Source organism: Anopheles arabiensis, chromosome 2, assembly GCF_016920715.1.
Source record: "Anopheles arabiensis isolate DONGOLA chromosome 2, AaraD3, whole genome shotgun sequence".
In the NCBI taxonomy this organism is placed as follows: domain Eukaryota; kingdom Metazoa; phylum Arthropoda; class Insecta; order Diptera; family Culicidae; genus Anopheles; species Anopheles arabiensis.
In genome coordinates, this window is record NC_053517.1 from 43313303 (window position 1) to 43329034 (window position 15732).

Here is a 15732-nt window from a genome sequence, read left to right on the forward strand (position 1 = left end):
ACCGACGACCCATTATCCGTGTCTCCTTCGGCACAGTTGCAAAATAGACCAAATGTGCAAATGAGTATAATTGAATTTCATTTCAATCGGCCAACACCGTCTAAGCTATCGTTGCCCAGTTGAACTCGCTCATGACAGGGAACGGTTTTGATGATGTACTGTCTTGAATCAAGTCCTTTTGCTTTTAATTCGTTTAAAAAGAGACGAAACACAACTTCTAGATGTAAGTTAATTTTAATTAATTTTTTTAAGAAGAAATGTTTTACGTTCGATTCCTGAATGTTTTAAATAACACAAACATTAGTTTGGCACAATTGTTGAAAGCCCAGCCGGAGAAGGCCATACAGCACGGGCGTGTGAAAATGAGCACCAGCTCTGTAAATTTGCATAATTATTCACACACATTAAAAAAAACCAAATTGTTGACAGTCGCGTGCAAAACAGACACTCGCATTGGAAGTAGTGGAAGATGTAGTAGTCATCGTTTGGTCAGAAAGTCCAAGGTGGACAATCGACCGTTGGACTAGGTAAACAAATCAATGAGCAGTTTAAACAACACTCGGACGAGTGAAATCTTCATTATCACCTTGGAGTGGGAAACGATCGCATTGTGCTTCTATTTTTTAAACCATCAACCCAAACTGAGTCTGAGGGATTGCTGTTTTTGTTCGTTACTAAGGGCTGGTAATGAAGTGGCAATAATGCCTCCGCATTAATTTGATGTGGCGTTATATTCACAGTGTACATTCAAATGTGTTGAGCATAATCTAAAGATGCAAGATACAGTAAGTAGGAAATGGAATTATAATACGAAATTTAAAAAGAGAAATTTAAATAAAGGTTTACTATTTGCAAACAGTGCAATAATGTAAATTAAACTTCGTATTCTCAAGCGGACCATGGACGGGTAATGTTATCTTCCCTTCCGAATTGAGCCATAACCAGAAGATCTCCATCTCTCGGTATCAGGTACACCTGCAAATCGTACTCTCATCAGCTACCAGCTACCAAAAGGAGTGTAGAACTGGATGCGCAAACTATACAAACGACCACATCCGGAGTGGACCATTCCCGCATGCGAACGGGTGGTACCCCGAAAGCTGTTGTTTATTTATGACTTAGAGGTGAGGGTAGGGCAGAGCTGCCGAAAAACCGCAAATCATTCACACCCCCTTTCATTCAATGGGGAAGTGCAGTTTTCCTCCTCTACCTTCTCTGACTTTTACTCAGTGTGCCATTTGTTAATCTCGGCTATTATGCTGTTTCTACCGGTGCTTCTACCTTAGTAGGAAAGAATTTGGCACCGTTCATTCTCCGTGTTCCCACTTCGGTAGCTTCTTCGGATCAAGAACTGGAAGAGATTTAGAAACCTCAGGCAAAGGGTCGGCTGCTTATATCGGCAATCCTCAGGTCAGGGTGTCTCGGCTGGCGATCGCAGCGAACGGGGTGGAATGTTTTGGGAAAGTCCGGATTAAGGTTAGTTCCTTCCTGTAAATATTGTGACTATTAGGGCAGCTTTACGGCTAATTACCAGGCACTCGGCAGCAGCACGGCGTATCGGTCCCGACGCATGGCTGACCGAGTCACCAAATCGAACGACACCCAGTACAAAGGACAGCCCTGGTGTTTGTGAATGGTTGAACGGTTGTAGGAAGTAAGTCTGTGCTGGGTAGGCAGATCGAATCCCGTCTGGAATTGGTCTGGAATGAGTGGTTGCCGGTCTACCTGTCCACCTTGGGGCTAGGGGTGTTTTTAACGTAAAGCTAATGATGATGGTTGTGTGCAGCAATGGCAATGTTTTGATTGTGCATTATTGTGGCGATTTGTGGTTTTACCCTGGGGACGACACTGTCGCCTAATGGTAGTGGTGAACATTGTGTGGAGGATTATCGAATTCCTTCCACCTATCGCAGTGTCTCGATCGTTTCGTTATCGATCGGCAGCCATCCCTTCGACTAGACAGGTCCGAACGGCAACGGTGAGGTAAGGTAAAATTATATGCTTCGTTGGAGTCATTTTTATTGTAACGGAAGGGATGGTTGGATACTACGACGAACGAAAATTTCACATATTACTGATAGTGAAAAAATGAGGTGACAGAAGCGTATTGCAGCATGATGTTGAAGTTGGTTTAAAGGATAGCAAAATTACTTTAGCTTTCACTTTTGATTACTATCTCATTTAATGAATCAAATTCGACAAGAATAGACCATCTAATAATATTGCGAAATGAATTGATCTGACCAACATTGGATGGATGGATCGTTGGATTTTTTTGCTACAATAAGCTGCTTCGATCTAGTAGGTACTTCATATTGATGAGTTGCTTGTCAATTTATCATTATGATCATTTCAATCATAAAGAAATGCGAAGAATGTTTACTGCGTGTAACGCACTGTTTGCGAAAACGTGTTATTTCATTCGTGATGTCTCTGCATTGGACTGCATGATGATGAGACTTTACATCGATAAACTTGACCGTTGTGCTTCTTCTCATCTGATAGTTACGATATTATCACAGATGATAGATATTGATGTGTTTCATTGAGCAATCGCGATACGTGTGCGTTAGCGTGAACGCTTTTCACTTCCCAACCCTCGCCGATACTGGTAGCTTCCCGTACGCCGTAAAATGGGATGGTTCACCAATGACAAACGGTGGCTGCATGGGGCTGCATGGGCTAGCCATGGAGCCGGTGGCAACGGTGCCATCCCGGGAGTCCGTCTTGAAACGGCTGGCATCACGAGCTTAATTCACCTTTTGTTTGCTTATTTGTACTCTTCAACAGCTCAATTTTGTGTAACATAATTGATTGGAAATAGCTTCTGAATTACTGGCAGATCCCCATCATCGTCCCTCCGCCCCCTCCCTTTACCAACTTATATCCCATGAATGAGGTTCCACGCGAACTCGTTCCTGTCCATCTCTTTCGAGCGAGATGGTGCTCTGGTGTGTTCGTGATCGTGATGATGCCATTGAAGGAAACTAGAGGCCAAACTCCTGCTCGACCACAGCTCGAACGAAATGTCCGATGAATGCTTGCCCGATGGTTTGATGGGTTTGGCAATTTTGGCAGCCAGCCAGCCAACCATCCATCCATTCCTAGTTGGGTTTCCCTCTGTGTGGCAGTGTTACGATACGAAGATGTTAAAATCTTGAAACTCATCTGCCCCGGCAGCGCGAGGGGAGTCAGCGGTGAAAAGAGACGAAAATGGTTTCAAGGTGGAATTCGACTGGGAGAGATTTTCGATATCACAAACCATTGGTTGTACGGTGTGTGCGGAGTAAACGGTTGGGAAATTGAATGAGCCATAGAGGGTACACGGAAAGTGTACGGTGATTCAACCCCGCTAACGGATGTGGATGGACGCGCGTGACGTGAAGGGAGGTGCGGTCCATTTCTCGAGCTTGTTGGACACACCCGCAGATGTGTAGAAGCCAGTCAAAGTTGAAAGGCCGTGCTGTGGGTTTCTTTTGCTGATGATGCTGATCGTAGCGGTAATCGTTTGGCAATGATTCCCGATCGATTTGGAACTGGTTAGAGGCTGATTAGGATGAGCTAATCTGATGTTGGTTGGAACTATCATCCTATCCTATGCTAGCTTCTTAAAGGAGAATGAGTTGTTTGTTTGTTTGTATGGCATTGTTTTATTTGTACCGATTTGTATCAATCTCGTCCTATTTTGTGGCAACGTTAGTTTACACAAGCGTATTGCTCTCTTATTTTCCTTTCATGTAACCATAATGCATTGGAAAATATCGTGCAAGATCTTTAATATCAACTTCGATGAAAAGTTTAGGCAGCTTAAAGCTCACTCAGGCTGGAGGAATCTATTCTTAGAAACTATTAGGTGAGCAATGGACCAAAAGCAACGAAAAGACTCAATCAATTATATGCTTACGCGCGTTTGTGTGTGTGAATGTTGAGACGGACAACACTCGCGCTATCTACGGGCGGGTGTCGAGGGAAACCGATGACGCGATAATAACGCGATCGACGATGACTGTGGATGTTTGCGTTGTGTTGAAAACCCGCGCTCATTAAATGCTATAATCTAAACAAGCTATCGTTTTAAGAGATTTTTTCTTTCAACCCAATCCCCATTTCAACTTAGTGGACTGGGTAACCTTGCTACCAGTCGTGTTTTCTATCTGCCGAGCCCCATCGAGACGTTTCATTTAGGTTCTCGCACTACAGATGCGCGCTACTGTGTTGGCCTGCTGTGTGTGAGCGCGTATACGATTGTTCCAACTTTCCTTCCGGCCATTCACAGGCTAAAGGCTGGTGCAGATAGCGAATGACTTGTGGCAATTTTCTCATGAAATTATTAGTATTCAAATGCATGAGGATAGACCGTTAACTGTATTTCGTTCGCATGGAGGATTTTGGAAAAAGGCCATTTGCCTAATGCTTGGGCAGTAGAAAGTGTTCTTGAATGAGTGAAGGAGGGCGATGGGATACAATTTTTTAATGACCATCAATGCTCTGTGCAATCATTTGGTCGATCTCAGCAGTTGTAAGCATACTACATCGGATATTTTTCGATCTGTGGAGTATCATTAATCATCGGAATGCTAGCTACTGGATCACAAAGTTCGTTTTCCCAGGAAGTAGTTGTCATCTGTTTGAAATAAAGTTGAAATGTGATTAACAACAGCTGATTTGAATCTATAAGTTTTCTGTAAAGATGTTTATCAACGAATTGGGCAACATAAATCGAAAAAGGGAAATTTGCATAGCTGTTCGCTTCGTCCCATTTGAAGTAGGGCGCTCGTTAGTAATTGAGCGATTGAAAACGGCTTCAGCTGAATGTTGGTTTATCGTGTCTGTGTTACAATCGCGAGCAATCGCCTCTTGTCAATTGTACATAACAAAGTTACGACGCAGTGAATGCGTTCCTTGAACAGGATTGCTTTGGAGTTTCGTTCGTAGACCAGTAGTAACCATACTGTGCACACTTTGACATTGATGGTGGGTAAGTTAATTAAAATGGCAAACTCGCAGAGATGGGAGGATGTCTGTGATTGGGCACGGTGCTCGTCAGCGTAACCATTGCAGCGTCGCTGGTTGGATGTCTGCGGCAACCGGTGATCTAAGTTTAATCGAGCTCAATTGGTAATTTAGTAGTTTAAAATGTGGGATTGCTGCCCGGTTCGCGAATGACGAGATCAATTGGATTTGGCTTAGTTCTGGGAACTACCGGACAATGGTGGCGTACACAGTAAATGCATGCTGGATCGAGAATCGAGTAACACATGAAATTCATTGTCCGTGAATAAGGATCGCTTTGGATATGGTTTCGTATGGGCAAGAGTGCAAGACATTCGTTTAAAGTTTGCCGCCGGTTGTAGCTATCGACAAGCTTATCGTTATGCGCCGTGAGTTTGTCGCAGTAATCAGAGTCTGGTTCGTAGTATCCCTGTTATGGTCATAGGGATAAACACCGATTCTTGGGTGGCATTCTTCGGCAGTAAAGTGACGGCACGCCCAATTACAAGGCAAAATTATGCTGCACCTCTCTGTTCCGATACCGGTTTTCTGCTGTACAAATGAATGAAACTGTCACTACTAATTATGCGACCGTTAGGGATCGAACCACGGGTTAACAGTTTTCCTTCCTTTGCAAAATGCTGCCCAATGAAGTGATCAACTGCGAACTGAAACCGCGTACACACTAAACATGGCTCGGCATGGCAAGTACACGCATTCCGGGGTGCCGAAAGTGTCGCAAAACATCCTGTCCATGTTTAACGGCGCGTCCCGAGCTTTCCGAGCAATCCGTACCATCGCTGATGCTTCTAAGTGACGCGGTTTGAGTGCGCCCAGGTTCAGCACCACACCGTGCAAATACTCCTAATGAGGTAAAAGTATAATTGCTCAACTTCTATAATTAACAGCGTTTATGGTCAAGCGTGTGCTGCTGTGCGCTGCGAGCGGACTGGCTGGCCACCGGTTACGGTAAAATGATAATAATAATAACAATAATCGTCGTCATAATTCTGGTCCACCTAGTTCAGTTGTGCCCGCAGTTGCCCGCAGCATGAGATGGAGAGCTTTCAGGCCTGATTTGGCGCTGTGCTCGCGTTACTCTCGTTTCGAGAGGAAATATCAACACTCATGCATTATGCATGATGTTAGTCATGTGGCCATGTCACAGGTTCGCGTCATTTTTATATGTTCTCAATTATTTTTTATTGTGCCGAGCTGAAACCGCTCTGGCGTATGGCGCCCGGTTCAATCGGGTTCTGTAGCACGGGATCGTTTCTCATTTTTCTCACATCCCGCGTTGTTTTGCCGATTGTCGGCCGCCCGAGAGTGGAGTGCGAATAGTGTCCTGAAGGGCTAACTGGCTATCCAGTGGTTATATGTGAGTCGTTAACTGTTGTTGACAGTTTTGAAGCCCATACAGTATGGCTCCCTGGAGCGCCGAACGGAAGAAATGTAGCGTTCCGGAGTGAAATTGTTTGCCCATGGTGATGATGATTTTGCTTCCTTCGCACTTTTCTTGCAAGGATTCTAATGGGACAGGCAACAAGTGCGGGGAATAAACCTCACAAAAGTATCGATAATTAGGCGTGCTAATTAATTCTTCTTCATTTGGGTGTATGGATCCGATGGATCTCATTTCATGGGATATGTTGACGAAGAAGTTTCGTACGTTGGTTGTTTTTTTTTTACTGTGGATGTTCCAGAACATGTGCTGCACATTGTGACAACTTACTTTACTCGAGACATTAAGATATCGTCCTGTTCTCATTTATGAGTGAGCGTTTAAAGTGGTGCAGGGTTAACCACAAAGTTCTGGTTTGGTTTCACATTTGGTATGATGTACTGTTGAATGAAAAACAAAATAACGAACACATGCGTCGTTGCAAGCTTACCTCCATAAATGGAACACATGTGCAGCAGCTTTCCGCTGTGGTACATTTCGAAGCTTTTGGCAGTTTATTACTGATGAGTGTAGAAAATTTAGCGAAAACATAAAAGTCATTAGAACCGCCGCTGAGGTTGTTGTACAGGACATGACAAATGGTCAGAAGTAGTATGAGAAAAGAAATAAAAACATAATAAAACAAAATATTGGCCTTTGCCAGCGGCCCGTGCAACAAATGCTAACGATCGCGCGGTTGGATTATGTTTCACTTTCATTCGTCGCGCATTGACCGTTGGAGAGGAACACGCTCTTCCTCTTCAGTGCAGTTTAGTTAGCTGTAGTATTTTTTTCCCTCAATCCCACCCGTTTTACAAGTAACGGTGAGGAAGAATGAGCGGTTGATATTTTAATATTTTTAGAGCATGAAACCTTTTCATTAGCGGCCGCAAATGAAGCTTTAACGATTTGTAACGCATCCCACCCGTTCATAGCTGCCGTTGAGTAAAGATTGTGTTTGAAACATACACAGGGTGTTGGGATGGGTGTGAAGGACCTCATAAAATGTTCAACGAACTCACTGTGGGGACGTCGAGGCCAGCTTGGATGAGAAAGGGCTGACAATGTATTTTTGTTGGTGTCTTTTTCGGAGGAAGATCATTAGCGTAATTTAAACGCAGTAAAATTTGCTTGAGCGTGGTGCGTGTCAAACATTCTCTTATATTTTTTGTGGACTTCATACAAATAAAGTGTGGACTTCATCATAAAAGAAAATCACATTCGACATTATTGAACATATTTATTTTTCATGTTTATAAAATATTCGTTTATCATGGTCTAATTTACAGTAAATGTTGTCATGCAAATTTGCACAGTTTATGTTTCCTTTTTTCAAATGGATTTTTTACATAAAGCTTTTCCTTTGGGAAGAATTGGATAAACGCAAATTTTGCGTTAATGATAATGATTCTAACACTTAGCTGCGTAAAGGGTATACATGGTCGGGCATCATTTGTAGCTATCACATGTAGAACATTTGTTTCGAATGTTTTTTTTTTCGTACGTACGTTGGTTCGGTTTGGTGTGTTTTGACGTGTTCTTTTCCATTGGAAGACTTTTTCCTTTTTTTCAAACCATTTTTTTGTGCTAAGGCTAAAAACATTACACACATTAAGCAAGATTAAACTCGTTTACTGCTTCACTTTGGCCATGCTGGTATTTGGTGTTATTATCGCTGTTTGTTGTTGTCAGCATTATTTGATTATGGGTGTAATACGCGATCAACACCAACATCAGTGCCAGTAATGTTTGGTTGTGTTCGCTGGTGCAGGGATGGCAATAGAAAAAAAAATTGAAGTCGAACCGATGGGGCAACAGTCTCATCACAGAGAAATGAAAACGAGGATAATGAACGCTGCGAACAAACGGAAAATGCAATCAAGTGCATTAGGATGTGTGAGATGGACGCTCCAGGCGCGAACAGTGCATTAGTTCCACGCTCAACTTTACCGTATGTTAGACTAATGTAAGCAATGAACACTTAGGGGGGGGGGGGGATGGGAGCGGGGCGAGGCCGTGATAATGATTGGGGGTTGGTTGCATATCGGTGACAAAGCTTAAAATTATAATAAGCGGTTTGAACGGACTAAGTGACACCGGTCCGAAGTGTGATATCATAACGCATCTGCATTAGGTGTAATTTGTACATTTGCACATTTGTCAGTGGCCAAGCGGATAACGTTTCGTTGATGAAGGCTTGGTTTTTGTTTTCAGATCATTAGGCTGATGAACGGGCAAATGCATAACGGTTGAAATGTTTTTTGAGTAGAGCTGGGAACATATGCATCCCGATTAAATTAAAATTAAATGATCTAGAACGTCTTATGGTGGAAGCAACTGATCAGTTTTAAATAACGAATGTTTTGAATCTACAAAATGGTGTCGAGGAAAAATAGACCTAAATCCCTACACCTTTATGTCCAAAACCTTGTATCCTTGACGACTGCCATTACATGTGGCCGAATGCACGTCAGAGATTAAGGATCGGTTCAATCTGACCCCAGAGTGGGTTATAGTTGAGTATTGCTCTTTCATCAAAACATACGCTTCCGATTCTAACACTACGTGCTAGGGTATTATATCGGATTTCTCACTAACTTACAGCATACATTGGAAAGTTGCCCACAGGGGCTTTCAATTTCCCTTTTCACTTTTCGTACGCAGGATTTTCACTAATCACTTTCTGATGAAGACATTACCGTTTTTTCCCTTGATGGTTTGTGTGGGTCCGTGACAAGCCTGTCTGGATTTCGTTTTTCGGGTGACAGCGGTTGCAAACAACACGATAAAGCAGTCATCTGTGAATCGAACCGTCACACCATAATGGCAGGGTGTCAAAGCTACGCCGATGAAACCGCATCAACGATAGGATCGGTACCGTAGCATCAGCTGGTGGTGGGATTTCGACAACCGAGGCGTCCCAAACCTCAGCTGACTTGTTTCAATAGAGCAATCACAACGGTGCGGAAAGCTGCTCATTACTTAATACACAAACGCAAGCGAGGGGCAAACAAACAGCAGCCGGACTGGTTCGCCCTGGTAGCATATTGTTGTTATTTTGGGTTTTGATGTTACTTTAATTGCTAGGATAAAGCAACCTCCGGTGCTACCAGTGTTTGTGTGTGCGTTGTTGTTCGATCATGTACCGGTTGTCTTGCGAGTGCATCCAACCATCGCTAAGAGCCATCGCCGAGTGGCTTTTGGGCGGGAGCCGTGGTGCTTAAGGATTTTGTTTCCACTTAGAGCAGATAAAATGGAAGCCCGTGGAACGACGAAGTGGTTCTGTTTTCTTTTTTGCACGTCTCGATCAGCTGGAATGATTTCTTCCCTGCGTGGTCATGCCTGAAGTCGTACAATACATACAGAACAAAATGTAGAAAAGTTGATAAGATGCTTCCGTGGGCAGCGCGGGGTAAGATAATCTCGTGAAACGCATCGGTAAAAGTACCATCGTCCATTGCGATCCTCACTCGGGAGTCGTCTCTTCGGTTGCGGGACGTTTGGGTTTGTGGCAATCCTTATTACTTCACGGTATCTTGATGCGCCAAGTTAGCGTGCTGGTTGAGTGTGTTTTTCTTCTATATTTATCCGTGGCGTAAAACTTACCACCAATCCCACTCTACCCCACTCTACCATGCGTTTTCCGCAGCTACATTGGTGAGTGGGATTTTTTCTGTTGTATTTCGTACTTGTCTATCAACAGGTTCAAGTATGTCGGCAGCTCTTTTATCTAGCCACTGCTCACTCCTGATGTGTGTCTTACACCCAAAGCAACCAACACGATGTGATGGTTGAATGATAGCACGGGGAAAACACCAAACACCAAACATCAACTGACTATTGAAAAGGGGTGTTCTTTTTACCACTTGAGATGTTTGATCATCTATGCTTTGGATTCAGAGTTATGAACAATGAATGATACTGTATTAAGCTCTTTAAAGTTATAATTTAAAAAATACCATCAAGCCGAAAACAGCAGCATCGTTCTACAGCATTTATTAAACAAATCATATTGCACTGTATGTACTCGCAGTGGCCCGCTCGTTCAGGGTGCAAAATTGTTGCCGATTGTATCGTTCGCTCAAGCTATCCTATCCAGTGATTGATTATCCCGTCGGCGAGATTTGCATCACTAATGCACGCGTTACACCCTGACATTGGCTTACCGAGCGAGCGAATAGAGTAATTAAACACTCACGACGTATACGATCAGACCATAATGACAGCGTTGTACAGCGAGAAGCGTTACAGTAAGCTGAAATGGGTTTAAAAGCCTTTTTTGTCGCTCCTCCCCGTAGTGCTTTTATTGGCGACTAATTTGATACGATCACTTTTCAACGCTCGGTCCGCAATAATTCTCACCTTACTGGTGAATCGTTGCTGCACGCTGTCGCTCATTACACAGGTTCACAGTTGCAAGATCAGTTTCGTGCCGGCGATGTACCTAATTTGTAGACACTTTGTATCGTGTCGGTGGAAAGGTCTGCAATTGGCAAGCGATTCCTGGGTAGCGACTTCCATTTATCACTGATCTCACCAGCGATCGAGTAATGTTCTTTGACAGTGGCTGGAGAGTATGATGGATCATAACGTTCTGAATGTGGGTGCTTACACAAGCCTGCAGTTTTTTTTTACATTCTAACAATTTAAGTTAGGTAAGGTAAGTGAAGCACTACACATGATAGTTTGATGGCTTTATTAAAGTTTAATAAGAAAAAAAGTGTTGCCAGTCCAGAACTTCTCTATCGTTTTAATTTTATTCTAATGATTCAACAGCATCGTCCTTCCCGCGTGTATCTATGGTGTCAATGTCAGAACGAATTTAATAAAGGTAAGATGAATTGATAAAGGTCCAGAATAGAGACCTCCCAAATTAGGACCAACGGATCGGTAACAGGCAGTCCGGCTACCATTGTGCGCAGTAGCCGCTTGGTATCAGTTTTTTTTCAAATGGCAAAACACAAAAGCGACATCAGTCAAGTATTCAAGCCGAGAAACAAAGTTACGACCTCCAGGGGTTTGCTGCTTACGAGTGGTAAAACCCTTAGCAAAGCATGCGAGGTTGCGAGTAGATGATGCAAACCGTAGCTGACTGGGCATTGGCAAAGAGATAGAATATCACGTCACTTACGATTAGTCGTATGGAATGATTTCACATTCTTGGAATTAATCGGATCCACAAGCCATTCGATACTCGGTGGGGCTTGGTTGATTTTTACCACTTAAGGTAAATTACGTTTTGCGTTTGACAGGTATGGTACATAACTTAATATCATTTGTTTACTATTTAATACCTGATAACAGTGAAAAGCAAACAATTTTGATACATTTTTTTGCCTGCATGATTTATGAATTCGTAACGGAATTAAACTAGCCCATATCGCATCGCTCTGAAGGGTTCACCAAGAGATTTTTTTAAGTCATCGATACTGTGCCACCGAATGTACGAAGACCTCCTGCTGGTCGAGCCTGAATAGAAGTCTCCCCCACCCGCTTTTATATAAAAAAAAGTTCAATGTGGCCGTGCGGCGTGCCGTGGTGAAACCTTCGCCGCAGGGATACGCCAACTGGTAATACAATATCGGTCGTGTGCGGTAAATTTTCTTTTGCCCAGTCGGGCGTAAAATATTCATTTAGTTTGATCGCCTTCATCAAACCCTACGGCCGAAGGTTGCGGAGTGTTGTGATGGGCATCAAGGCAAAGTGAGCGACGCCAGCTGGGGAAGAGAAAAAGTGAGAGAAAAGGCTTGCAAGCGGTTATAAAGCTTTTGCGACCACAATTTTGCTCACGGTAAGGGATACCTTCTGGTGTTTGGTCGGCTGGATTGATTTGCAGTTCAAATTCGTTCCTCTTCCTGCGCGTCTCCATACTCCGATCGGTCACTGATTTCTAATAAGGTTCTCATGTATCGCACCCTCTCACCACCGTCAAGCGGAGAATCAATGTCATAAATCGGGTGGTTCTACCATGCTGGTAGCTATGTTTGCGGGCTACTTCGCATATGCTCCTCCAGCCGCACAGGTTTGGTAATGGTGTCGTCTTAATTGGTTGAAAATGACTTGATGGGGGAATGGATCAGTTACAAAGAGCCATGCGGGCTCGGTTTTGCATACATAACCTGTTGGGGACTACTTGAAAAGGGCTCTACTGTATGGTGGAGTAGTAGGGGATAGACTGTGGGATAGACAGGGTCAACGCAGGGATGTTCGGTATGTATTTTCTTGGGCTAATCTTTGACCGGCGCCGTCTATCGTTTCGAGAGCTTATTGAGCCGTTTTACATGACACGCTATGTACCTTTGCGTAAGGGGAGCCAAATCAACAGATGCTACCGTCTAAAGTTATTCGCGGAGGTCTTTCATTTCCGTTAAGGGTTTGACAGATTTGGGGATTTAACATTCAGTTAAGCAATTTGATACATTATCAAGGCATACGGTGAGGTATTACTTTTAAGGGCTGAATTTGACGCACTGGCCCAGTGCATAACAGTGAATGGGAGTAAGGGATTACTGGCGAAAACCGATACATAAAGTGCTTGATAACAATAACAGTTATTAAGATTGAATATCCTTCGTACAATGTTTGAAATTATTATTTCTTTGATGAAATATAACTTTTAAACATATGAGGAACCATTTCATTTTAAGGAATTATTACAGCGCATGAGCGTTTAAAATATGAGCAGAAAGAGTTAACCAATTTAAATGTTCTGAAAACGATGTTGATAAACGATACATTATGTTGTCGTAAAATCGTTACTCTACCTCGAGATGAATTCTTGATTTCAAGAGTCCGATACGTTTGTTTTGTGGAATCAATGGCGCCAAACATTCGATACGATGACAATGCATTTTGGATGAGAATCTTCACATCACTTCAGCTCTGTTGCAGATTGTTTTGAAGAAAAATAGTTCAAGCGCAATGAAATAAATGTTTCGACGATGAAAGCCTGTTAAGTTTTGGTTGGAGATATTATAATGTCGCATTCTCTTTTTGTCATGCTAGCACGTTCCGTTTTGTTCTTCCCCTATCGGTAACTTATTCGGGTTGTGCTCAACGAAGAGAGATTGTGAAGGATTTGGAACAATAGCAGCCACAACACTCACCACATCAACATACGGAGCCCAAGTGTAGCCTTCAACAAACAAGGGATGGTCGTTGAAATGAATACAAATATGTGCTTATCGCAAGCAGGAGCGAACAACAGAGAACTGTTCAATGGGCAGACCTAACCGTCGTGCGCATCACCATGCGGTGGTCTGGCAGACATCAATTCGAATGAAAATATAAGAGCCTGGTGAAGTACCAGAAGCAGCAACTACAGTGACTAAGCAGCTTCACCATAATACCCGCCTCTATTGCGATCGATTCCTTTTCGGATCCTTGGAATGGAAGGGCACACGTTGTTTTGGCAAAAAAAGGAGTTTGCTCAACTTCGGTTAGGACTTCGTGAATGCTATTGACGAGTTTGAGTTTCGTTATTTTTGAGCCTACATTATCGACTCTTACATAAACGCATTCGGTTTATCAGTGTCAATAACATATAAATTAAACGAGAGAGCAAGAGACGAACCTGTGCATTAACGACCATGATCTTTATGTAAACTCTGTAACCGGGGTTTAAATGTTGCACAAGATGGTGTTGCACTTGTGAGATGTATTTTTTTTAATGTTTGGCATCATGAGCAGATGTTTAACAGATATTTAAATTCTCTTGTAAAACGATGAAGCTTTTAGCAACTGAAAAACATAATATTTATCGCATTATAATTCAACATCAACATCGAAATCTACGATGCTTGACGATGCTACGGAAAGAACATAATAAAATATGCATGCCACTATTTTTCATAACTTGCAATTTCATACCAAGAAATAAACACACTTACATTTTGGGGTTGCACTACGTTATGTTTGCTGATTCAACTTACGCTTTAAAAAAAGATACAGTAATATGTGATATGTATCAATTTTCCCACCAGGCATGAGATTACAATTTACACGCTGGTCATTTCGCTCATGCGCACGAGATGTATTCTCCTGTCATATCAAACGTCCGTCGTACGTATGGCAGCGCGTGACAAGATCGTATCGATCTCCAAATTAACCAACATCCCTGAATACTTTGCTAGTAGCAGCAGCATCACCATCAATAAAGGCAACAGACAAGTGGTAACGCGTCAGAGAAGGGCAGGATGTGTCAAAATTTCAACAGGCATTTATAAATCATTAACGATACTTACCAAACACATTGGTGCAGATGTATTGTACTGTTCCCTTGCCTGTCGTTTCATCATCTCGTCCTCGGTCCGTCTCACGGCATGAAGCAGGGAGATTCCTTCATCCGTTCTGTACCGTTTTGCTGAGTTCGTTTTGACAGAGTCAGAATAAAACACACAATCACAAAAAATGGTACCAGCCCAGAGTGGCCCAAACTGGTTTGGCTGGTGTCTGTAATGTTTGAGATGACGTGTGGAGTCGGTTGTTTGTCCAAGGCGATTGTGCTAGCCATTCACTGCCGTGTACACATGGCTACGAGAGAGAATCCCCACTGACTCCCGGCAGACAGCGGAAGATAACCGATTACGTGCTGCATATTAAGAGTATTCAAATTTGTTACTCGTGTCATCCAATTGTTGATGAGGAGCATGATGACGATCATGATGATGATGATGAATAATAAAGATATATCTCATTTCTATCCTTGCCAAGACTAGAGAGATAAATCTTTACGAAACCAGAGGTGATCCGAGTGATTTTGACAGTCAATCAATTATTGGCGCGAGCTACAACAAGTGAGAGCTGTGAATTTTGAATATTTGGCGCCTCAACTTCAGTTCCATGGTTGATCGGATTTTGAACGGTCTATAGCTATGCCCGTTTTTCTAAGGAGTTAAAGGAAAGATAAGAACAGAACAAAGTCGAAAAGACAGATCGATATGTTCCCAGGCGTGTGGCGATGGAGAACAGTCGCGTAGAAATGTCTGTAGGATTTGTAGCTAATCCGGTTCGAGTATTTCTGCGCCTCTAGATTATTGGGTCGGCTCACTGTATGGGGCGTAGCGGAAATCTTGTTAATCAAATCTCACATGCGCGAAGCGGTAGTGATCTGGGCATGGAAATGCGAGATCGGGTAGGGTTGGACGCAATCATGTTTCCCGTTCGGATGTCGGATGGAGAAATTGAGCGATCGTTCTGACTGTCGTGCTCTTGCACAACAGCGAACACGCTGTCAAACCCGATGTCCTCCTCGATTAGAGATGGTACTGGGACCATTTTCCAATACCGTTGCTAGACCT

The 15732-nt window shown here is 43.0% G+C and overlaps 1 protein-coding gene across 1 annotated transcript in view; it reads left to right on the top strand.

The window, feature by feature from the left end:
• Positions 1 to 15732, top strand: part of LOC120896357 (protein Optix) — a 52157-nt gene that overhangs the window by 5268 nt on the left and 31157 nt on the right. The gene's annotated exons all lie outside the window — the stretch shown is intronic.